A 26,027-nucleotide genomic window follows, 5' to 3' on the forward strand; every position below is an offset into this window, starting at 1 on the left:
CTCTTCCTGGCATGCTCTATCTACTATCTCCGAATACAAAATAGCCATTGAGAAAATGGCAGATGAAGGTTAGGCCAGAATGAACGTGCGAATGTCCCAGCGGGGTGACGTCGCTTGTTGTGTAACTTGCAAGGCGAGCAGGAAGACTAAAAAAAAAAAAAAAAACAGTATTCTCAGCCTTCCTTTTTTGTTTTGCTGGTGTGAGCATCCCGAGCATTGATTAAGTTTCATCAAACTTCTTGTAACCCGTCGGCAACAAGCTGTACTGGGCCACCCCCCCCCCCCCCCCCCCATGTTACAACATTTGACGTCACGTCTTTGCTGTTGCCTCTCAGCCTCTCCGACCAAATTCAAAAATGCAGTAACTTCGCGAGAAAAGAGAATGAAAATATTGTGCACTTGTAATTGGGGTACCTGGTTCAGATCTGTCTATTAATGTGTTGAATCAATTTCAATGCATCTTATCTGCACGCGTCAAGATTCGTCTCCCACAAACGTCGTTCGTCCACGCGCGCTCAATCCTCGCTATATATTTTGGTCCCAAATATATATATATATATATATATATATATCAAAAGAAGACGTTCGAGTTTAAAACTGCGTTGAGATTTGCAAATAATCTGAGTGGCCCCTTAGCTTTAATTAAGCGCGGCGAAGAGGTCCGCATCCATAAAAAATAAAAATTAAGAAAGAAAGAAACGATCCTAGACGAGCGATGTCGGCCGCCGTACTCGGCTTCACCTTACGATGGACCGGAACGGACGCTACATACCATCGAAGCAAATACGTAACTCGGACCGTGTCACCGGGTTCTCCTGATTCGGAGGAGCTACTCGCGCAGGACGTCAAGTCACGTGGCACGCGCAGAGCGCCCGGATTGGCTCACGTGACTCGTAGCGTCTTCCGTGGTCCGGCGTGAGTTGAAGCGGGGCATGTAGAAGAGGGCAGCCGGCGTCGTGTGGGGCGGCCATTTGCACGGGCGGCTCTCTTCGGAGTTGCGCTAAGTCAATTCCGTGTTCCCGGGGGCCCTCGTCTCGAGACTCCGGCTGCCTGTTTGGAGGCGTGCCTGGCGAGCGGCTCGGGCCGCGTGCGCCTTCGGGGCCCCGGCTAAGTGGACGGTCTGGAAGTGCGCTCGCCGCTGCTACGTGCACGACCCGCTGGGCACGTTCGTCTGGCGAGAATTGGAATAAGGATGGGACGACAAGGGGAGGAGGAGGAGGAGCCGATATTGTTTGGGGGAGGGGGATTTCGCTAACCTGCTCTGTGCGTCTCCGGTGGTCTGTGCCTGCGCTTCCCAAATTCTGCTGCCCTGCGACCCACCAAAAACATGAGGCATCGCCTCGCAACACAACTTCCGGGCATGTTTTTGTTTGCAATATCACACTTTTGTTTTAAATATTACTGTGCATGACTCGCAAAAAACATAAGTAACACTGAGATTTTATCGGAAAGTTATTATTATCGGAGTTCATCGGCTAGACTAGAACCCATAGCAACTACAACAACAAAAAAAAAAAACAGAAAAAAATACAAAAAATGCGTTTCAGCAGCAGTGAATCTCCCGAATAACTTATGTGAGCTTGTCTGTGAAAACACAGTTTCTCAAAACCGAAGGCTGAGCTTGGGACTCCTCAAATTTTAGTTCTGCCTCGATGTTGAGCCGCGACCTGCACTTTAATTTCATTGACGTCACAGTAAAGAAGCCATGCGGGCATTGTTTTCAAGTTTCCAAGTTGCTTCGCGACCCCCCGTCGAATTTGTCGTGACACCGGTGGTGCCATGACCCAGAGTTGGGGAAACGGTGGTTTATGGCAATATTTCCCCAGGCGGCAAGGCCGGAGGACTTAACTCTTTACGTCACCTAAAGAAGGCCAGCGCGGGACACGGATTGAATACACGTGCAACGTCAGCGTTTGCCTAAGACTCGCGTCCTCACTGATTGAAGACGAACACCCTATTGAAAATAACACTTCAGCCCTGAAATGTTACGGGACTCCTTCAGCCCATCAAACCCCTCAGCACCTCAAACCCTTCAGAACTTTCAGCCTTTCATACCCCATCAGCCCTTCGACCCCTTAGACGCCCAAGTGACTATGAACCATACACCAGAAATGCACTTGAAAGCACTATTAGAAATTTATTTCAGACGTTGAGTTTTAGATGTATGCCGTAACTCAAAAACACAACAAGAACCAACGTTTACTGAAACCCGGGCGCAAGCAGGTGTCGACAAAAACGATCAGGTTAAATAGGGACAAGCGAGTTCTTTTGTCGTAAAAGAAAAACATGTTTCGAGGTACTGGGTAAATTTTCTGGGATGCACGGTAGTTCAAGCAGTACAACCGAGCATAGGTACCACACGAAAACAAACGCATTTCTAGTAGCGCATTTAACGAAAACCACGAACGCGCAACCAACAACCGCCGCTGTCGAGAGACCCTGAGCACAGTCATGGTGTCGTCCCTGAGGCCGTCGCGGCGGCGTCTCCAGCGTCTTTTTCGCTCGCTGGATGCTTCTGAAACCGGACGGACGAAGAGGCGCAAGAAACGGGGCACCGAGAGACCTTTTCCTTGATGCGCAGACCCAGCTGCTTTAGAAGATAGGTCCCACGCATGGGGCGAGATGCCCACACTGAGCGCCCGCTCGTTGCGCGTTTAGCTTGCGCTCGTTGACGGAGAAAAAAACATGGCGACGAGCTTATGACGATGGCTGTTTTTCGAGTGACTAAAAACAGGTGTTCTTCAAGGATACACCAAAGGGTGCCCCCTCCAATGTTCCCCACGTACTTTTTCTCGCTCGTGAGCGAGGGAGTGAGGGTGCGTGGTGACGCGTCCTTGGCTACCCCTTGTCCGGCCCGTGAAACACATACAGGGCACGGCCGTAACAACTTCCACATTTGGCACGCCTAGCAAAAATCGAACTTCACACGTATATACCTGAAATTGGGCACGCGAACGTCGTTTATTGTAAAGGTTTTTGCCCATTTTTTTCAGTCGTCAACTCGGGAGTTGTTGTCCTTTTTTAATTCGTTTTTCTTTTTTGCTTTTATTGGCATGTTTTACAAGACTCTCGTTACAAAGAGATTGTGCCTCAAATATACATACATACATACATACATACATACGCGGGAAACGCCGCACGAAAGGCTGGCGTCGGGTAAGATAATCGCGATGAAAAGTGATTTTAACGAAATATATGAACGATTGTTGAAATTACATGTCTCAAAACTAACTTTTGACAGACCGCCATGCAAGCAAGACGACACCATGATGTGACGAGATCATTTATTAACAGCCTGGAATAGCAAGTGGTGCTGCTACGGTTGCAGACAAGTTCATTTTGAGTTATTATTTCATTATGATTTTTACAGGGCCCCTGTAACTCATAAAGTAATATTTTTCTTTTCATACAGCTTGGGTATAATTAACACACATGTCGCAAGACATATTTGTAAAAAAGAAATCATATTATTTGGAGCAATATTTACGGCGCTAGAGTCATTTCGGCGGGCCGGTGAAAAAATGGCTGCTATTTGAGAGAGAGAGAGAGTCGTCTTTTTGCTGGTTTCTCATTGGTACCTCTATCAACAGCCTCTACTTTGCTTTCCGCGTGCCGCAAGCAGCACGAGAGACAAAAGTAAGAGGGAAACTAATAGTTTAAATTCCGTCAGGAAGTGGAAGTTGTGGGTTCATTCAATTGTTTATTATTGAAAAATGCATCTTCTGAAACGCCTCTTCTGTCATGGCGATTTGAAATAATGTTGATGCTGCAGCGGCCCTTTAAACGACGACTAGGGTTCGGCCGATTTGATGTGCCCGCCGTTCACAGACACGCAAAGCCGAAGTCGAGCTTCGTATGCCAGGAAAGCCCTTTCACGCATCCCGTCGTCGATCTCGAGGAACGCGCCCTAAATTTTTTCTTTCAGCTCTTCCATGCTGGGGATCCTCTTCTTGTAGACAAGTTCTTTTATAAATCCCGATGCGAAAACGTCGCACATATGTAAGTCGGGGGATTGTGGAGGCCAGTCCATATAGTCTGATCCCCAACCCATCCACAGCCGAGGGAACGTGTTATTGAGCCATGCCCTCACACTCTTTGCGTAATGGGGAGCCGCCCCATCCTGCATGAATATACAGTCTTCTTTTGTCATGTGGTACCTTTCAAGCTCAGGGAGCATTTCTGTTTTCAGCATGTCCAAGGAGGCATCTGCGTCAAAGGTGCCATCGAAAAAAAAAAAAGGGCCCACTATGCCTTCACGCCAAATCCCACTCCACACTGTCACCTTCGGTGAATGGAGATGCCGTTCGTCCACGGCATGAGGGTTATCGCGAGCCCATATCCTGCTATTTCGGTGGTTCACACGTCCATCAAGGTGAAAGTTTGCTTCGTCACTAAATAAAATAAATTAAAGGTTACTCTTAATTCGCCACAACTCCGCCTTGCAAAATTCTAAACGCCGAATGTTGTCGCCGTCGTGCAGGGCTTGGACAACTTGCATCCTGTACGGGCGAAAATTATTTTTTTGCAGAATCCGTCGTACGCCTTTTCTCCGAAATTACAAACAACCTGGCTGCTCGTCTTGTTGGCATTTGCAAGTTGCTCTCGAAGACAGCAAGCACCGCTTTAATGAGCTCCTCATTTTTCAGCAGGCTCTCACGTCCACTGACTGGATTCTTCATTTTAAAGTCTCCGTTTGCAAAACGATCCGCCCAAGTAAAAAATGTCGGGCGTGAAGGCGGGCGTGAAGGCGGGCGTTTATGAAATGCAGTGCGAAATGTCCGTTGTGCTGTGGCCACCGAGTTCCGCTCCACGTACCACTTCACTGTCTCGGTACACTCATTTGCCGAGTATTGCGGCAACGCAGGGCGGCGCGGAAACTATTTTGATAACTGCAGCAGACAGTGCAACAAAAACAATAAATAGGAGAAATCAAGATGCCTCAGCAGCGGCACCCTTGATTCCAAAGTTGAGCTTTCACCGGGAACGGACCCGTCAAGAGATGAGCAGACAACAAAAGAAGACACAGGTTCGTCTGCTTTAGAATATATTTTTATTAAACGCGGGCGTCCGCCAGTTTCTAGATTTCAAGTAAAAGGGCTTAATCGTTTATATATTTCGCTAAAATCACTTTTTATCGCGATTATCTTGTCCGACGCCAGCCTTTCGTGCGGCGTTTCCCGCGCATTTGCGTTTGGTGCGCCACCTGGGAGCGGCGTCGTGGGCCAGATTGCAGACGGCGAACGGGCGGGTAAAGGCCATAGGAAATGCACGTCTGCCATTTTTGTTATCTTTCTAATAATTCGCTACTCCCGAGTTTACGTCTGAAAAAAATACGCAAAAAACTTTTGAATAAACGACGGTCGTGTGCCCGATTTCAAGTATGTACGTTTGAAATTCGATTTTTGCTCGGCGTGCCAAATGTGAAAGCTTTTACGGCTGCACCCTGTAGGTGGTGTTGGCCAAAACGCGGGGGTGCGGCAAGATTTTACCCCCGGACCGACTGACTGCACCCGAAAGCGCACGCTGAAATGTAAAATGCGATCCGCCTGCGTGAGTGGCTTCGGCGGTTCTGAAGCCACTGCGTCGATGTTCGATCCGCACCCGGGAAGGTCGTGGCCGGATTCGGCAGCCATTTGTTGCTCGCCCTTTCGCGCGGGTTCTCTCTCATCCGGACGGGAGGCGGCCTTCGCCGTTTGGGGGCTCGGCATTAATTACGCGAATTAATTAACAGGCACGCCGCGGACGGGAGGGGAACCGTGTCGAAAAAGGAGGGCGAGGTGAGCCGAGTATTTTCGGAGCCACATTTCACGCCCAGATTTTTTCGGCCTTCTTTCTCCCTCACCTTCCGCCAGGGTGCGCTCAACACGTCGTACGCAACAGGGCCGCCGCGTTGGACTTTTCTACGTCACCTAGTGGAAACCAACGCGCAGTACAGAGCGTTGGGACGCCTCACTCCGTCCAAACCGCGCCCCACGTTGGGCCGCGGTAGATGACGTCACAAATCGAGCATTGGGGCCTTGTGACGTATGAGGTTTCGGTTTAAGGAGATGTGTTGTTGGAAGAGTTTGTGTATGATTCTTGGCAAAACTTGAGTACGCGAACAGAGACGAACAAAAGGAAGCGAGTGCAGGCAAGCACTACCTTTCCAGGCATAAACCCTAAGCGGGAAGCTGTGAATATTACCCGGCAGGTGAAAAAAAAAAGCATTTATTTAAAAACAAAAGCGAGGTCAGTTAGCGCTTAGTGCCGTCTTTCTACGCTGCGAAAGGAAACGAAAAAAAAGGACAAGGTAGGGTAGTATAAATGAAAATATAAGAAAAGAAAAAGTGTGATAGTGAGATAGAGGTAAAGTGTATCACAAAATAAACAAAAAGAACACGCACGCTCACACTTGTGGAACTTTTACTTTGGCAAGTGTCATTTCACTCTTTAGCGCAGTGCAGATACCTAAAGTGTTCGTCTAAGATATATCTTTTGTATGAAGTGTAATTGAGAGCTTCTGTGGCCTTGTAACCACTGTGGCAGAAAACCAGGGTCCAAACATAGGCTGCAAGTCCAGCTAGTCTTCCTTTATCTTCGGGTGAGTCTTCAGTGCGGTCCTCTCAATGCTCTACAGCCCGCAGACACACTGGAACTGGACGTTTTCGATGTTGCGAACTGTTCTGTATGATAAACCTCCGCAATAATCGGCTTTCCCCATTTTATGAAGAAAATATTTAGTGTATACAACATTGAGACGCAGACAATGTAGCGCCGTCTAAAGTTTCCTCGGTAGTCCTCGTGGTATCCGAAATTTGAGTTCAAGGATCAACACGTTGAATGTGGTAATAGTGCTACTGTGGATTTTTCCTTTATGGACAGTGTACTTGCATTGCCGATGGACTTGATCAAATGGTTGGCGTCCGATGTTGACAAATATAGCTCAGTGGCTCTCTAGCTCAACAAGGGGTTCGCTCGAGGTGTAGATTGTTGCGTATGGCCCGCGGCAGGGTTAAACGCCGTTATGAGTGTGCCCCCCCCCCCCCCCCCCCCCCCGGACCATTTTCTGCAATGTCTGCACCTGACCGTTTGTTTTCGTCGAGCGCCTCTCGCGGGTTAAGGTCATCTGACTCAGCGAGCCTGGCGTCATCGTCGCTTCGGAGGCTCGCCGGCCCAGCGAACGAACCAGACGGGCGCCGTAATATAACATCCGAGCGACGTAAACAACGGATAAGGTTTCACGACCGAACCACCAGGGCACGATCCGGGGCGATGAGATCATCCGGACGCCTTCATTCAACGCGTAGACACGAAGGGCCGAAAGTCGGCACGTCACGTCTCGGCCCCGGACGGTGTTTTGACCAGCTGCGTGAATTCCAACGAGCCGGTGTTTTGGTGAGACTCTCGGCACCGTCTAGACCGACAGTGAAGTGTTTACGGCGGCTGAGTGTGCGTAACAATGGAATGTGGGGCGGGATTTGAACGAGACACCTTTCTGTGATTGGCCGACCATCCGCCGATGTGGGGGTCCCTACCTAGGGACCTAGGGAGAACCAAGTGCTTAAAATGAGCGAACTTCGACCAGCAAATATCTTCACTGGTCTTGAACCAACTGTACATCATGTAAATAAACAGTGTGCTTTTCGATAGAGATCGCGGCTCATCGTTGTTCCCGCTGAGCTCTAGCCCGGTGCCTGGCTCGAGTCGCCCCTCCACCACCACGGACACCGCTCGGTCCCAACAAGATACAGAACCCGCTGTGGGAGAAACGTAGTTCTACGAGAGTTGTTGTTGGCCTATACTCGTGGACGACTTTCTGTAGCATTTTTGACGACAGGAGGAGGCCACGTGCACAGTTTTAATCAGGGTTCATGCACGTGCCCTCTTGTCTTTGACTGCATAGCCACATAAAGTTGTCCGCCAGTATATAGTTTGTGCATGATGCTCAGGAAATTCGGGTGGCCTAGCCAAATACTTTATACGGAAATCTAATGGCAGTGGCGCCGACAGCCTTTGCGTAATTGGAACGACTGGAGGCGCGCATCCTCGGGGTTTTCCCGCTTTGAATTTGGAAGGGGTGGCTGCCGCCATCTATCGTCGTGGAAGCCCGTCGAGACAGCGAAGGTCGCCGTCTATGGACGTTTGCAAGTATGGCCTCTGGGCGCCGCCATTTTGCCGCTGGTGTGGGTAGATCGTCTGGTAGTCAAGTACTTTTGAGGCGTACCCATGGTTTCTAGAGAGGCGCACAAACAGAGCGTTTTCTGTGTACTGTGGCCAGACTAGCCCTCGAAAGCCCGGCTGCTTGCAGACGTCTATACTATCTTCCCGATTCCTTCGCGCTAGCGCGGTGCGCAAGCGTTCTCTCGGAAGTGGGGTTTTCAATCCGCACGGTGGGGATGCGGCGCTGCAGGCGCGCTGTTTTGTGCGTTTTTTTGGAGTATGATGTGTTTTTTAAGTAAAGAAGTAGGTCTAGCAGTGGCGAACCTGGAATGGGCGAGAAGCTAAATGGTTTTTTCTTCTTTTTTCTTGTCGTCACCGGAGATAATAAAAGCTATTTCGATGGTGCCCGTTTCTTGTGTTAGTGTTGTTTAGGGTCAGGCGAAGTTTGCAGAGATTCTTCGATCACGTTGAGGGCGTTTGCGAGCGGCGTGCAGGAATCTTTCCCCGGCGTTTTGTCGGGCTGACGTCCTACGTGCATGGACCGAGGATTGGCCTTGTTCTCGCCGTTTCGCGTTGTTATCGGTGCCCCGCGTGAATTCAGCGAGCGTGCGACAAGACGTGACGCGTTTTTCTGCTGATCCACCTTTCGGTCGTCCACGCCTCTAATGTGCTTTTCTTCTTTTTTTTTTTTTTTTTTTTTTTACTGTTCTCTTTTTTTTTTATTTGGATTGTTTTCACTGCGATGTCTCCGCTTGCCTCAGCGGTTTTTGTGTTTTTCCCCCTCTGCAGCCTCGTGTAAACGTCAAACTTTATACGCTTTTCACGTCTTGCTGTTGTTGAGGGTACATAAAAATCCGAGCGAACTGGCGATTGAAAAAAAAAAAAAAAAACAAAACACTAAATTCAAGAATAAGAAGAAAACACGCAAACGGAGGAAACGAAACCTCGTTGATTTTCCTTCTGTATTCGAGGTTTTTCTTGTTTTTGTGGTTTCCGCTTGTTTTCCCCTTTTGCGTGTAGTTTTACTACTTTTCTGCTTCTGTGGGCTATTGAGGATTTGTTGATTGTATGTCGATTCGATTTATTTTTTTTTTTTGTCGTCGTTTCATTAGTTTTTTCCAGCTGCATTTGTTTTCCTGTGTTCTGATATGCTTCTGTTGTTAGTATATTGTTGTTTTTGTGTGTGTCTTTTTTTACTAGGTAGACACGCAGATTTATTCTGCTTTTATACATCATTTCGAAAACGCTGTGCAGCGTTCTAGTCGACGCTGTTGCTACCCGGTGGCTTTATGAAATGTTTCCCATGCTTGAACAGTGGCGCAAGCAAAGCTTTGTTTGCAAATCAGTGGCCAGGACAGCGCTTGTCTCTTTTACTCATTTTCACGTGACCCTGGTGACGTCAGCAGGATCATATGACCCCCGCGCGGTGCATTATGGGAAATGCCCCACAATGCACCGCGCGAGGGTCACTTGACCGTGCGGGGGTCACGTGACCCTCGCTCGGTGCATTTTGGGACATTTCCCATAATTTACCGCGCGGTTACGCCGACGGCGACGCCGCTCAAGCCGGAAACGGGCGCCTAAGAGCTGCGCTCTAAAATGTAAACCCATTATATATATATATATATATATATATATATATATTTTTTTTTTTTTTAAGAAATTTGGCCCAAGGCTTTATGCACGAGATACATATTCGGTACGCTTGCAATGGCTGACGTTCGCACTTTTTACGGAAACAGATTTGCGGACCTGTTCGTTTCGAAAACAGCTAGCTACAGTGCATGCACGAGCAGAAGGAACTGTAATTCGTCAGGTATTTCATTTTACGTCTAGTGGGCTCGGGAGGGACGACTGTCCACTCGTGGCGACGCGTCTGGCGCCAGCCCGCAGGCTTGACGTTTGCGGAACCCACCTCCATGTTGGCTGACGCTTCTTCCTTTCTTCTGTGCTGGCGACAGACTCGCACCTTTTTCTACATTGACGTTTTCCCCTCTGGAAGACTGTGAGTCTTTTGTACGAGGCTTCTGTCGGATGGTCGACTTCCCCAAAGCAACAAGATGGGAGAATCGGGAGAGAAGCCCTCGACGTGCCCGGCTCTGCCTCCTCCCCTGCCACCTCCTCGCTATCTATCTCTCTTCCTCTATCCGACCGTCCGTTCATATTTGTTGCTTCCTCGTCTCGACGTCTTTTTCTCTCGAGTGCCCTAACGAGGGTCCCTCGGTTCGTTTCGCGCGAGCGTCCCGCCCGTATTCAGTCATCTCGTGCGGGCGCATGAAAAGAAACAAACGGGCAATAGAAAACAAAACAAAAAAAAAAAATATTTAAAAAGAGACGGAAAAAAAAAAAAGAGGGCGCCGTTCTTCGAAGAAGCTTCTCGCTTTACTCCGTCTCACCTCACGATGGACCGCGGATAACGCTACGAGCCATCGGACCCGATCCCGTCCTTCTTGAGAGTCACGTGATCGTCGGGAGGGGCGCTGCGACGCGCCGGGCGCCTACAGGCCAACGCACTGTGTGGAAAACAGGCCCGGCTTTTCGTGTAAGATGAACTGTCCGCGCATGCGCGAGAGGAGATCGGCTCCTCTCCAGCGTTCGCTCTGCTAATGTGCAAATAAGAGGTGGGAGGAGCTTTCGATCTATTCTTAAACCCGTCACCGACTATATCTCACCAGTTGCGCGCGGTGTTACCAAAGGTACAGGGGCCAGAGTGTAACCTGAGTAGTTGAAAAGGTATGGGAAGGAGGAACTCCCCTTTTATCAGTACCCTCTTTGTGTACACTCGCGTCGCTGTTCTCCCCCTCGGTGATTAATAGCCCTTCACTCAATATGCATACAAAAGTTGCCTTTCTTCGCTCTGCCGTCCCTGGATTCAACAGCACTGTGTGGGATTACTAAGGAACAGTCACGTGATACCTTCCCTGCGTTGGATTGGACCGATACGGTCAGCCGCGGTCCGTGGCAAGTTGAAACGGAGTGCAGGGACGCTCGGTGATTGGCTGGTAAACGGGACCCACGCGCGCGCTCGTCGTCCCCTGTTGGTGTCCTCTGGCGTCCTCATTTGTTGAATAAACAGGGAGCAAGCAAGCGCGCACGGGAGAGACAAGAGGAGGGCGGCTAGTGGCGCCCCCTGGCGTTCGTTACGGTAATCACGCCCGCGTTCCCGAGCGCAGTAGCCCTGGGCGCGCGGTACCGGCTGCGCTGGGCACCCACCCGTCCGCACTCGGTCCACTTGGCGTGGCGACGTTCTTGTTTGGCCGCTCGCTAACGAGGACGCTGCACTCCGAGCGCGCGGTTCACCAAACGCAACCTGGAAGAAAAGGCCCGCACATTTCTCCCTCAAACGTCATCACTAGAGAAACTTCGCAGTGCCGCCTGTAGCTTGCGTACGCCCTTCATCTGGTTCCGCATAGGTTCCAGCTAAATGAGCGTGGCACATATTCTTTTTGGAACAAGTCCAAATGTTTTTGTGGATCTAAGATTATACGTGGAAAGCCGGTTCTACTCGCTTTATTTTTCTTAGTTTATATGGAGCATAGAGGTTTTGAGTGAATCGTCATTCCACTTAGATGCCGTTTCCCTGACACTGTTCCACTTAAGCACCAGTCTGATCCGCATAAAACTTCCAGAAGAGTTTTTTCTTTTTTTGCATTTATTGTTTACGCCTATCAATTCATCAAACCCTGATTTGCATAAACTAGGAAGTATTCCTACGTATCTGGAATACTGATCTATATAAACTATCAAGTATGTGAAACACGGTTCCTCCTGGTTAAGTGGCACTTTAACAAAAAAAAAAAAAGTAAGTTACAGTTATAACTGGAACCGAAGCGGAATGAGGTTAAGCGTGTACGCGTCTGCCGCCTTGCCCGTCGTCGAACTTTAGCTCGTTTACTCCTGGAGCGGGTCTGGGATCTACTAACAGTGACGTCATGCGAGGGCCTTGTCTTCAAGGAGGCGTTGGCTGACCCTGGTAAGAGAGCCTAGATTCAAGAGAGGGATCAAGTCACACCATGGAGAACGTTTGCAATTGAATGGCGTCCTGCGCGTATTGGTTCCTCCTTCTGCGCATGCGTGAATTGCCGCGTGCGGAGGTGGAGAGTAGATGGGGAGGAGAGGCTGAGCAAAGGTTAGTGGCTTGCAGACGAAGGACGCTTTTGGCCTCCTCGTCGCAGCTCGTTATTAGAAACGCGGACCATAAAACACGTGACCTCGAACTAGCAGTTGGATATACTCTGGATTATTGGCGACGTGAGCGATCGAAGGTGTCGCTGTGGTCGGCCGACCACAATTGGCCGAATGCTGACTATGACGTCAGCAAAGGATGTCTCATTGACGGAAATAAGAGGAATGTAAGAACTTCAATTTTGACGGTGTTGGCAGCGTTGCTTTGAGAGCGCTATGACTTCAGGCTTCCGCCATGCCCATTACAAACACCATCGAACTTGTTGTTCGCGAGGTAATGACGTCACGAAAGGTAACCATGCGAGGGCGCCACCGAAACATCTCGCCGCTAATAGGCACACTCATCCCTCCCGGGTCGTGCTCTGACAGCAGGCCGTTCGGCCGCTTGCTTGGTCGCGCGCTCCTCGCTTTCCCTTGTTTCGGTTTCTTCGAAGCTGTATGTAAACTTGAACTGTTGGGTTCTAATACGTTCTTTTTGGAAATTTTCATGGCTTGACTCTCCAACTAATCATAAGATTTTTAAAAAAAAAATACTTAATTTGTTTTTCTCCTTTTACTCCTTTACGGCATTTCCTTAAGCTTAATTTTATAGGAAGCCCTGATCATTCGCCAAGCGTTTATTCTAAGAATATTCCTATCAATGTGGCACCATTTTGAAATAGAACTCCGCGCAAACGCCGGATGGGAACTCTGACGGTAGTTCGTTCCCATTCCAGTACTGAACGAGATATATTGCCCACCCGCATTTTCGTTCAGACTATCATTGTCTCGTTCTTTCTTTTCGGACCAGTTCTGATTTCATTCGCCTGTGACTTACCCGGGGCATTTTCAGCGTCCCTCGTGTGTCCCTCGCCACGCGTCAAGATCCACAGCGAAAGCTCGCGGTGTAGAATCCAGGGATCCTGGGTTCAGTACCCACTCTGCCCATTTCGATCTGGACAATCATCGCACCGGCGTGCGATCGTGTTTCGCTACTGCGTGATACACATTCAGGACTTGGGGCTAGCAGTCGTACTGCACCGGCAAAGTTTATCACCTACAGCGGGGAATGCACACGCTCATTAAGACTAACTTGCAACCCCCCCCCCCCCCCCCCCCGGGCTGTCTAAACATGGAACTCAATTGCCTCAATGTCGTGCACACACGACAACACCGTCTTATAGACGCTTTACGCACGCGCCAAATTACAGCCGCCATTGCTGACCTTCTCTTGTCTTACCGAGATGCCGAGCAACTGAAACGGTAGTTGACGATCCTCTACAAAGGCCGATGCTTTAGAAAAGGACGCAGTTGAATCTAATATGGTGATAACCTGGCCTGCTATGGTAATGATGAAGTGAAATAAACGGAATAAGAGGAAACAAAAACTGAAGGTCAGTTATGGCGGCGTTCGTGCACAGCTGCTGCAAAGCGTCTATATGTATTCACCTTCCATCCGCCTATTTCCAACGGGCGACAGTCTTGTGTACTCTCATCTCGGTGCAGACCCACGTTAAGCTCAGCTGGGAACAAAAACAAAGCGCCCACGCGAGAAAGCTCCGCTTCGCAAAATGAATCTGGCGGTGAAATTGCGGCGGCATTTCTGTTACCCAATTTCGTAACTTGAATGAAAATTGCGTAGTGGGGAAGAAGAGAGGGCACGGCACGGCACTTTCGGTATTGTCTCGCCCCACTGTCCGGGTCAGGTGCCTCGCGACACAAAACACAAAACTCTGTTTATTGTCTCGTCTTTCTCTGGCTAAATTCTGAGCCGACGAACTGGAAACCCTGCACGAGGTTTGCGCGGCTCTAGAGTTGATTGCGCGGCAGATTTTAATTAGTTTGTAAGCCAGCGACGCTGGCGAAAATTTGCTGCGTTAGATGTTCCTCCTGTGCTTGTTTCTCTCTCTCGCTCACTCTCTCTATTTCTCTCGCCCAGGCGGCGCGGTTGCTGGGATTTTCGCGGGGGCGGCTCGACTCGGGCAGGCGTTGGCCGTGCGGCCGAGTAATCTTCTGAACATTTCGCAGCACCCGCGAGATCGCTGCCCGAAATTATTTAATGAGATGGGAACGGGGACGCACATACGTCCTCTGACTTTTGTTCCTGGGATCCTGATTTTTTTTTTTTTTTTTTGCTTTTTTTAACTGCTTTAACTTTTCTTTTCTTGCTGGTCGTCGCCGTTGTAACGATGCCGACTGTGACTAGGAGTGGTGCCCAGATCCTGGCGTTGACATTTCGATGTGCACAAACGCAAACTCCTTGTACTCTTTTTTTTTTTCTTTTTTTAAAGGGGTTATAAACAGAGCTTGCATAAAAACTGTACACTGTTGGTTGTAATGCGTCATTTTTTTGTGACGTATTAACGCACTTGTTACATTTTCAGAACAGTAACTGATGGCGCACTTACGTTACTTATTTAGAGTAAAGGGTAACGCAGTTACTTTGCCCGTTACATCTTCCCAGAACTAAAAAACAAAGTTGCGCTTCAATGCTTTTTTCGTGTTTCTAGGCCCTAAGTTACATAATTCGTGCACTCAGCCTACGTAGTACTTTCAAAATGCTGCCTCCCTTTTCCCAGGAGACGCTGTAAAAAGGAAAAGTTACATTTTGTTTTCACCATCGTTCTAACCCTGGTTTGCGCAACTTTTCTGCTTAAGAATATGTCGCGAAATGATGTTAATGCAATTAATGCAAATGCGCAGGCACTCTAACTAGTTATGCTGTGAAATATTCTGCTTGTCAACGTATTCTTAAATAACGCTCTCAGACAAGCTTTCAACGAAATATATTTCTAATTTAGCCACTTAAAAAGTTTCTTTCGAGATGGTCCTCAAAATGGGGGACTATGAAATGGACTATCTACACTGCGCGACAGCATTATCCCGAACACGATGTTGACGCTTTTTCAAATTTTACTTTGAAATGGTATTAGAAGGCACTAGATTGTACCGCTGAGGTTAGTGGCCCAGATGAGCACTTTCAAAGACACTAATAATATTGATATCAGTCTTTTGATTCTTTGAGACAAACAGCGAAAACCAACACTCGCTTGTTCGCGCTAACAGTGCCGCGCTCTGTACAATAATGTAGAATAATGTAGGCAAGCACTTTGACTCATCAAAAATTAGCGTTACCTTAGGTTTTATATTGCGACGCTATTTTTAGGTTACCCAAAGTGCTTGCGTACGTTATTCTAAAACTTCTTTGTAGTGAACGGGATGTTTTCAAGAGTAATAAATCAGAGGTTGACTGGCATATGATTGCGACTTCATTTCCTTACGAGTTCAAACACACAACCTTCGCGCAAACAGGAAAAAATCATAAGCCACAAAATGATATCGCCTTCGTTGAGGAAGTCGAGAAGGAAAATCGCGCCATCACAAAGGCGACACTTCAATTTCGATGCCTCGTAGCTTTCCCCTGGCCCGCACGCACCACCATTTGCAAGCTACTGTAGAGATATCCTTGTCAAGGCCTCATACCCGTTGTTTCAGATCAATGAAGCTGTAAATGTTCGGGTGAGCCCTCTCTGACACAGCGTTTATCTTACGGTGCCACGTCTCCAAGGTTGTTTCGGGAGAGGGAGAAGTGAGGTAAGTAAGGAGAACAGACATTGGACACTTGAACCTAATTAACTGTTAGCGAACAATGCAAACGAACCAACCCAACTAATAATGAACGATGGCCGAAGGGGGAAGGTTGTTTCGGGATAGGACGAAATGGGAAAAGATGAAACGAGAAGGTAGTTTTGAGCCGGGTCGGAGCGGGAAGGTACAAACCGGAAGGTTCAATTGGGAATGGGTCGAAACGGGAACCACCCGCTTATGCATACCTGTGATGTCAAAACAGTAAAAATGTTTCAAATAAATCGGAGTGTAACACAAAGTAAGATACGTTACCTTTTATGTATTACGGTATCGGTAACGCGTTCATTTTCTTTTGAAGTAACCTTGATCGGTAACGCGTTCTTTTATTTGCAAATGAGATGTACCTTATTTTGTTTCTTTTTTTTTTTTTGTGAACCCTACAGCACTGGTTAGAGCTAACTTGTCCCGAGTCCTTAAAAAGCTGGTTGAAGGCCACGTGTGCCGAGGCAACGCAGTGTAGGGGTATTCACTGTACGCCATATTTGAGTGCTCTGTTCACCGGGCGTGCTCGGAGTGAGCTCATAATTAAGACTGCCAAGACCGACAGAATCTTGATGGCGTAGAATGCACATTGCGAAGGCACTTTGGGGAGCTCGCTTTCAGTATGCGGTCAGCAGCAACTAAATCAGCTATGACCAATTGTTCACAATCCTAAAAAAGCGAGTCGAGATTTTTATTTTTGTGCGTCAAATTCGTTTAACTACCTAACGCTGAACGTTGAATTACCTAACCTAACGCAGCTTAATTACCTAACGTTGAAAATATCTTTTGTTCGAGAACTTTTTATTTCAGTGGTTGGAGGAAATGTTAAGAAACATCCCATGCTGTCGTTTTTTTTTTTTATCATGGTCGCTTTTGTATATTTAACATTTTTTTTAGCTTTAAAGCGAGTGCGCATAAAAAGAAACAGATCCATTTTGATTACCTGCTAGCAAACTGCGATATTAGTACCCTCGTTCCCGTGGGAATTGGTGGAATTAATTTAAATGTAAAAAAAAAAAAAAAAAAAACTGTCTTTAAAGCTTGAAAAAAAAAAAAAAATGAGGCACTCGAAGGCTGCTTTTGTGGAAACGAGAGGATGACAAGTTTTCAACACGCTCTGCAACTTTTGTATTGGAAGACTTGCGCACGAGTTAGTATTTAAAAATATAAAAAGTTGGGTAATTAATGCGTGTTCATTAGCCAGTTTGGCACGTCGCTAAAAAGTATCTATACTTGTTCGATAGGACTCTGAACTGTACTGCGTTGGTTTGCCACGCTAGAGGGCAGGAGCTTCCCTTAGGTCTTGGCAAAAGGTAGCTGAAAGCCTAAAACACCCTCTATTTAGATCTTATAGCTTCCCGTTGAAAAACCAAATATTCCTTAATATTCGCATTCTGTTACGTTCTTCGGGTTGATAGTACCCACAGTAAGGGATGAGCGATCAGCAAAAGCACAGCGTTGCTTGTTTTAATTCTACTGTCTCATATTTTCATCAAACAAATATTTCTGCGTCAACAACACAACACGTGTCACGCACTCTTTAATTACTTCTTAGAGTACTTGTACTTGGCGTCAGCTTGAAGGGATGCTTAACCGAATATCTCAGTTTGCATAATAAGTGGCACACGATCTTTCCACGAGCCAGCAGCCGCCGGTTTTCGCGAGCACACGCGACGACATTGACGTCATAGTCCTCTTAAAGGGATACTGAAGCGAAACTTGAAATACACCTATTATGGTCAGAAATAGGTTCAATATGATCAATGATATTCATAAATCATAATCGCGCGTTTGTATTTTGAACGGATGGCTATATTTTTCACCCTGATAGGCCCGATTGGGCGCGCGCTCAAAAATCGGCCATCGGAGAGCGCGATGCGTCTTGGGATATTGGGCGCATTCGTGACGTCACTTGTGCCGGTCGGGAAAGGCTACGGCGTAAATGTTGTGGTTACGAGCGTTGCCACTTGGTGGCGCGTCGACGATTTACGACCTGTGACAACGTGGCCGTTTGAGATGTGCAAGGGCTGCACGCACGCTGCACCACGGGACCACGGCAAGTCGGCAACCACGGCAGCACTGACAAAACCAGCTCTGAGGCCGGATTCTCAAAGCGAATTCACGACGAAAAAAGTGCGTACGACAAATTTGAGAGAAAACCCGTGCTCTCGAAACGAAATTGTCGTAACCTTTGCGCAGGTTACGTCAGAATCCTACGACAGCTCCGAAGCATCAAATCAACAAGGCCGACAGCGTCGCTCAGTTACTTGGTATCGGCCACCAACGGACATTTATTTTTCTTCGTGCTCTTCTCGTGCGTCCCGACTTCAACCAGCAAGAAAAAAGGAAGGAGTACTTAAAACAGACCACGACGATCAAGAACGCAGGATCCACAAACACACGAGAAGAGCTACAACAGCCACGATTCTGCCGACCGAGCGAGCTCGGCAGAATATAGTAGGCCTAGCAGCAACATCGACTCTGCGCACCGTTGCTCCGGCGGTCCTTGGCCAAGACCGTCTGTCCATGACCGGCTGGCCTGCTGAATGGAATATGCCCGCGCGACCCTTGTGGACCCTTACCGGATGAGTAGTTTGATCCCTGAACTAAATTTCAGAGGTCAATATTTTCCCCTTGTCATCTCGATCTCCTTGTTTTCCGAGACAGCGGTGACGAACGCTGTCGTCGAAAAGGGACTCTCATTGATTCTATCTCCTTGTTTTGTGTGATATAGAACTCAAATAAACGCCATACGGATTACCTTGGCAACTCGGTATGTACACTCTGTTATTAGTATGCCATTTTTATTCTGACTCGACGCTACGTCAGTGTCGAGCGATGTCGGTCAAACCTTTCTTTGCCGAGTGTCATGTCAGTATTGAGTTGCAATCGTAAAAGATCGGTCCAGAAGCGCTTACCGAAACGCGGTCTAACAGGGCGAATCCAGCACTTCGATCAAACGCGCGTGTCCGCCCCGAGTGTGAACAGGTATTTGGCATTTGCGTGGCTCTTGCTGACACCCTCGTAGTTCAAACATATCCTTTTTAACGTCTGCTTGCAGCTCGCGACTCGCAGCAACTAATACCGGCCGTGCCAGAAGCATGCTCGGGCCGTGTCGTGCAAAGAGCCGCAACGAGAACATAGAACGAGAACGAGCTCACTGTGGCCAACTACGCTTTGGCTTTCTCCGCCAAGGCTTTGCAAACGCGTTCAGGCCTAGGCGAATTCTGCCGGCACGCCGTATTGCCGCAGAACGGCGCTGCTATTTTGGCACAAGTGATGTCACGAGAACTTCCCCCCATCCACCAGATGAGAATTTGAAATCGTTTAATTATGTTTAAAATTAGTTCTCCTGTGTTTTACAGCGCAATATTTATATTTCCGAGGTGGTGCCTGTCCCTAGCCCATATTTGTGCAACAAGATCGGCGCTAAAATTTCGTTTCTCTACCCCTTTAAGATGTCAGTGAAATGTCTGGGTACGGAGAAAATGAAAATAAAGAGAATTCACGTGACCCCCGTGTGGTCACGAGGGTCACGTGACGTCAGGAGGGTCACGTGACCTCACGGTTACGCCGATGGCGACGGCGACGCCGCTCGGAGGGAGGAGTAGCAGGCAGGATGAGGAGGTGAGGAAGAGGGGTATACCCACCCCTCAGTACCCTTCCCTCCTCCTCCTCAAGAGCTGCGCTCTAATTTAGTGTTACAGGGAGTTGTAAACGGCTTACTTTTTTTTTTTTGCTGTCTATTTTTGCCACCGGACTATAATATTTGCACCTACGTAAAATGCGCAATAAATTAAATTAAATTACGTTCTTAAAATTTTTCGTCTCTGGCTCCGTTAAGTAGTTTCAAGTTCCAGAAGTGTTGTGCCCACATATAAATAACATTGTAGTTTTACAACGCTTTACCACCTTTGTTAAGACTTGCCATTAGACTTCTTAGCTGATTAATTAATCGAAGGAAAGTCGCCGATTATTCGGTTAAAATTTATTGTCCCGTCCACTGCCCTACCTATGATTTCTACGTAAAAAAGACCAAACGTTAATGGGACGAATGCAGAGTTTTTGGCTTCAATGGAGCATAACCCGTCAGGATCATGACCCAGTAAACAAAAGGCTTCGAGTTTGACATTTTAGTTTAGCGCACTACGAGAATAGATTGGTTAGCTTTAAAAGTTAAAACACTGTCCAGACTGCTGCTTGGTTCCAGAGACGGTAACTGCGTTAACCTTTGAGGGAGCACTACATGGACGGTGCATGCCTGGCCCCTCATGCCAGAATAAAATGAAACCTTAAGTCATGTGGTAAGATCTTTACGTGCAAGCTAAAACTTTTTTTTTTTTTTTTTTTTTTTTGCAAGGGTGATAATTTATTTGCAAATGCTTCTGAAGCTCGGTATGTTTTAGCCAAAACCTACTGACATTTTACCGAGTTTGTTACGCTGACCATATATTCCCTAAGAATTTGACGATGAGCATGTGTGTAAACATTCTGATGACCGATTTTTGTTTTACTTTATTTCTTTCTAGTTTACGTGAACCGTGTATAGGCTATCATGGCGAACTGTAGTGCACTACGCGACACTGTTAACGCGAACACGACTTCGGTTCTTTTTCGCATTTTAATTCGAGAGGGAACTGTCGAACATGAAAGTTTACCACGCAGGAATTAGTATCCTAACTGAACACTACTGCTATAGTAGTTTCAATGACAGTACTTTAACACTGAAAGAAAAACGAAGACAGCCGACGCTGGCTCGTTCGTGTTACCAGCCCACAACGTGCAGAATTCGCCTAATTATACACAGTTTCACATTGAATAGGAGCTCTACCAATGCTTCGGGCCTATGGGGTCACTCAAACATTCCTGAAATGCGCTATAGATCACGTCATATTTGTTTTTCTTCTTTTTGTGGGTGTGTTACTGCCAACTGATTGAATCAAGCGCGCAGGATGCGCAATGACGTCGCAAAGTTTTTGGTGTGTGCGTTTGTATTGAAACTAACTATACTTCGTCTCACCCCAGGATAAACTAAAATTAAAAGCTACGGGCCACCAAAAGATCCAATCACAAGGCACTTAAAAACTGCGTGGTATTTCGCTTTGATGCACGTGTCGGTGCCCGCGTCTAATGGGGATGGGCGGACAGTGGTTCGAATTGAATGTAGTCACTCGTCAATTTTACATCGCAAAGAAAGCCAAGACATACAGACTCTTTGCAGTGTCGAAGTTATAAAAATGATGCAGCGCTTTTGAATTCGGAGCATTATTCGTCCACCCCTAATCAATGTTTAGCATGTCAGTTTAGCGTGTAACGTGATTGGACCTGGCGGCCCTTGGCTTTGCCTTTAGTCCATCGTAGGATGAGACAAAGTATAGGTTTTGACCCCGCTCGAACCTGAGATAAAACGAAGTAGGGACTCCGCCGGGGTATACGGGCCATATATATTTCTTTCTCGGCCGTTCTTTTGACACGGTGGTACTAGACTTGCCGAAGCATTATGTTTTGAAAACCTACCCCCTTTTGAGCCTCCCTCGTCGTGCCTTTCTTTATAAATAATTGAGCGCGGTAATATTAGGAGCAGGAAGGAGATCGAAGAGCAAAGAAAAATAAAGGAGGCATTGAAGAAGAAGACCGTCGCTGCGCGGGTGGGTGCACGACGCCCGTAGCCTAATTAGCGCATTAATCTTCTGCAAGAGACAACGTTTTAGTGTTGGGGGTGGCCCGCGAATAGAGGGGCGTAGGAAGACCCAATGAGAGGCGTCATTTGTCGCGGTGGATCTTAAAAAAAAATAACTTAAAATTTTATTCGGCCGTTGGGATTTTTGATTCCTACGAAGTATTTAATGAACCCCCTACACACACATACACACATTGTTATATGAACGTGTTTCTTTTTTGTGCGTACTTTTCTTGTAACTTCCTTTTTTGTTGCTTTTTCTGACTCTTTTTTATTTTTATTTTCATTTTGTAATGAGCATTATTTTCGGGCTTTCAACTTACGAAAATCAGTTTGGAATATGTAAGTTTTATGATTAATTTTTCTTTAACAAATCTAGAGGTTGGTTTAGGCAAACCTTTGAGTGGGACCGAATGCGTTAGAATTGCTATGACTGGCTGCGACGAAGTGCTTACTATGGCAACCAAAGTCCGGACAACGCGTCGATTGTTGTAGAAAGTAATACAAACGCGGATGTCTGAATCAGCCTTAAAAGTAGCGCCTTATACTTATATGCATCATCTGCTAATATTATGATGACGTTTTGGAGTATGTCGCAACGTGGTATTTCGGGTAGAATATTTAACGAGATAAGAAAAAGACTGAAAAATTACATCTGCCTCGCGGATTTTCTTTCCTTCCTTCCCCTGCTCGAAGTAGCCACCCGGAACTGATATCTCTGCTCAACGTGTTCACCTTCCTTTTCTGTCGTTCTTCGATCGTTTCTTTTGCTAGTATTGAGCTCAGACATTACCTACCTTTTGATAAACTCGTTGAAGTAGCGCCAGTATGATGAGCAAAGCCATATTTGACAGGCCGACAAGCAGCTAGAAACTCTCCCGCAATTAGTAAGTCATTGCAATGAGATCTCGCGCTTCTTCGTTTTTTTGGCCTTCACCTGGAGAGCTGATGGGTAAACGTTTCGTGGACATTTCAAGCAGCGGTGTTAAAGTGGGCTGAGAAATTGGGAACAGGGTGCAAAAAAGACGAGGACAACGAGAGTAGAGCACAGGGCAAGCGCTTGTCCTGTGCTCTACTCTCCTTGTCCTCGTCTTTTTTGCGCGCTGTTCCTAATTTCTCAAGTCATGAACCGACTCGCCTGCATCGCCACCTTAATTAAAGTGGGCCCTGTTCTTTCTTTTTATGAACCTCTGGGATACCAGAGACTGTAGTACCGCCTGGGCAGTTCCAGCTATGGTTCCCCTTTTTTTAATCTGGCTAAGTCTCGCTCTTTCGCGTGCGACGAGAGCAACGACAAGGACATGTGCACGCTAAAAGGTATAGCGAGCGTACGTTCGCAAAGCTCGCCGCTTTGCGTGCGTATTGCGCATGCGTTGTGTGTGGGGCACGCGGCGCTAACTAACGCAAGCGCGCGCGGTGCTTGGGTTTGCTCTTAGATGCAATACTAAAACTCTCTAATGACCGTCACTTGCGGCTGATCGGACGACACAGCGTCGTTTTCATGCTCGCACCACGCGAGTGCTAAAACGCCAATTTACGTTAGCCGTTTAGATCGCTCTATAAGGCAAAGCGCTAGTCTACGGGTCCCCAGTTGGCGTGTTCGAATCTTGGGTGAGGTGAACGCAAAATCTGTCGGAGGCTTGTCGCGAAGAAGGCGCCGTGTAATCGAGCTATCAAAAGATCTCAAGATGGTCCAAATGACTCTTCAGTCCTCTGCTGGGGCGTGCCAGATGCGCTTCGTTCGTTTGGCTAATCAAACCTCCATCTTTGATTCTGATTTATGCTAGCATTACGCCATGGAGGTAGGAAGGAGAGGACGCGACATACCAGGTCAAGCCAGCCAAACGAGAAAACCCTATGTGATGCCGGAAGGGATGGTGGGAACGCATCCAAAGATGGCCCTCCGAACCGGAAGTCTCCCCCGGCTTCACCTCGGCTGGCATCATGTTCCCTCTAGAAGCTTCCTACCTCTATGCATTACGTGGTCGGGTTCTGTGTACGCGCTCGAGCCCCCTGGTCTTGAGGAACACTTTCCACACGAAGAAATAGGATTCTACTGCAGATGTTTTAACTGCTACGTTTAAGTTGATCGTGCCATTAAACGATCACCGATGAAATAATGCACCCTCGGTCGGTCCCAAAATGAACCACGTAGCCTCCTGCCGTTTCGGAAGCGTTAAGTGAGACTTCGTTTAGTGAAGTCGGCGTGCAGTGCGCGTATGTGTCCGTTGTCCAACTCTTGTAGAAAATGCACTCTAAATTTCGCTTTCTCTTTGTCTGTCTGAAAATTACTATAGACACGTATGCACCAATGCGGTGCTGACACAGACAATTCGGCGTTTGCCGCAGCAGGTTTGGTGGGCACTAAATAGTCGTACGCTGGAACCAGTTTCGCGTCAGGTGAGCCCTTTGCGCATGCGCCGTGCCGACAGCAGCGCCACTGCAGCGCCGTGACGTCATAGCCGCGACGGTTTCCGTTTCCTGTCGTTCTCAGTCAGCTGGGTTTCGGATCTGGTATGCGGGACAAACAAATAATAATGCATTTCAACCTGGGATATCCGGGAAAAAATATAGATGAGGCGAAACAAGAATGTGCTACAATCACGCATGTTTCGTGAACTCCTTCCAGCGGCGTTGGGAGATCAAAATTATGTTTTAACGCGTACCAGAAGTGACGACATTCAAGATGGCTGCGCCCGTGTGGGAAAAGTGCATACTTCGTAGATAAATCGGAGGCTGAATGTTTGGTTGGGATGTCGCGAACTTGCCCAGGATCGACGTTTTCGAACTTCGGACGCAAAGTGCAACGAAAGTTCGACTTTTCTGGCCATGCGCGGAAATTTGAAAAGCGAGGCGACGCCTCCTGGCAGAGAAAAAATGCAGTAATTTTGGGGTATATCGTTTTATTGATTCACATTGTTTTACTAACTAAAACATAAAGAACTTATTTTAAACAATGCATAAGTATTGGTAATCATAATATAAAATGACTTACTTCGTAGTTTACATGTTTCCCACAATGTTTACACTTCTGTAGAAGTCTGGCAACACTGCGAAGTTCAACTTTGCGAAAAAGACAGTTAAGCTAGGTGGCGCAAGCTACCACCCGTTATAAAGCGTAGCCGTTAGCATTCATCCATCCATTTGTCCAGCTTTGCTAAGAGTTCCAAGGTTCTCCTCAACCAATCGACACTCGAGGTTCGACAAAAGTTCGCGACATCTCGAATGTTCGGTTTCTTTTGCCCCTTTTTGTCATTCAAGCATTTCCTGGTCACAGAATATTTATCGCAACTTGACGAATTGCAATCAACTTGAGGGCTGAGTACACTCCGCATTAAATAACACGCAGTAAAGAAGTCATTTACTCGATTATACATATCCTTTTCGCAGGAACTGGCGACACGGCTAGATTTTGGGGAGCGGCTGCTCCCAGTTTGCGAGACGCGGATGGCGAGCCCCAGATTGGATTGAGCCGGGTTGGATTGAATCGGATCGAACTTAATCGGATTGAATCCGCACGAGATCGGAGTCTCCGCACTGCCGTCGTCCCGCGCTGCTTGGGTTCCGTCGCTGCTTTTATCGTTTCGTTCCCGCGATCCCATTTTGTTTTTTTATCAGACTGCAGTTTATTTTATATTTGTACCGTTTACTTTCCATCCCGCTTATATCCACTTTATTTGGAAATGTATGAGTGTTCTCGGTGTCTGCAGGATCTCTGCGTGTTCTTTTCGAGGGCTTCGGCCGTGGCAGCAAGTTTGCAGTGCTTATTACCGAGAATGACCAAAGCCGTCTGCGATCTCCGCAGAAACTTGGCGATGATAACATGGCCCTGTCGGCGTCCAAGATATTCCGCTCCTTTGTTGTTGTTTTTTAATTCATTTTGCGGATACTTGGCTTTTATTTTCTTGAGATAAGGGTGTGCGTATAGGATATGTGTCAATTGTGAACACAGGATCTGTTTTGTCGGCAGAATTCTAAGTGAAAAGGATCATGAGGAACTATTATGAAGGAATCTGACATCACGTCACGTCGTTCAATCACGTGACGGCGTCACGGGATGTCAGGATATCAGATCACGTCACGTGACATCGGCGTGATGTTTAGCGGTAAACAAAGTTCACCTTTAAATGTAACGGAAAAAAAAAATGCTTCGCGTGATCATCGCCACGACGCGCGATTTAACGGGAAATTTATTCGCTCAATATAGCGGGAAAATTTTTGTGGGGAGTGCGTTTGTGCGCACTAGAGTGTGCAGGAGCTAACAAACCGTTTTTTTTTTCTTTTTCTACTATGGGCTTTTTTTTTTTTTTTTTGGCCCGTTTTGTACTAATATGCATACAATTTCGTGGGCCTCCGACGTACCGCACTAATTTCTTTTACTTAATTGACCTCGAGTTGATTTTTTTTTCTTTGT

The 26,027-nt window shown here is 47.3% G+C and overlaps 1 protein-coding gene across 1 annotated transcript in view; it reads left to right on the forward strand.

Annotated features, from left to right (window-relative positions):
- LOC120851169 overlaps positions 1-26,027 on the forward strand; it is a 534,438-nt gene that overhangs the window by 381,186 nt on the left and 127,225 nt on the right. The gene's annotated exons all lie outside the window — the stretch shown is intronic.

Source organism: Ixodes scapularis, unplaced genomic scaffold (assembly GCF_016920785.2).
Source record: "Ixodes scapularis isolate PalLabHiFi unplaced genomic scaffold, ASM1692078v2 PGA_scaffold10__122_contigs__length_95168666, whole genome shotgun sequence".
NCBI lineage: Eukaryota > Metazoa > Arthropoda > Arachnida > Ixodida > Ixodidae > Ixodes > Ixodes scapularis.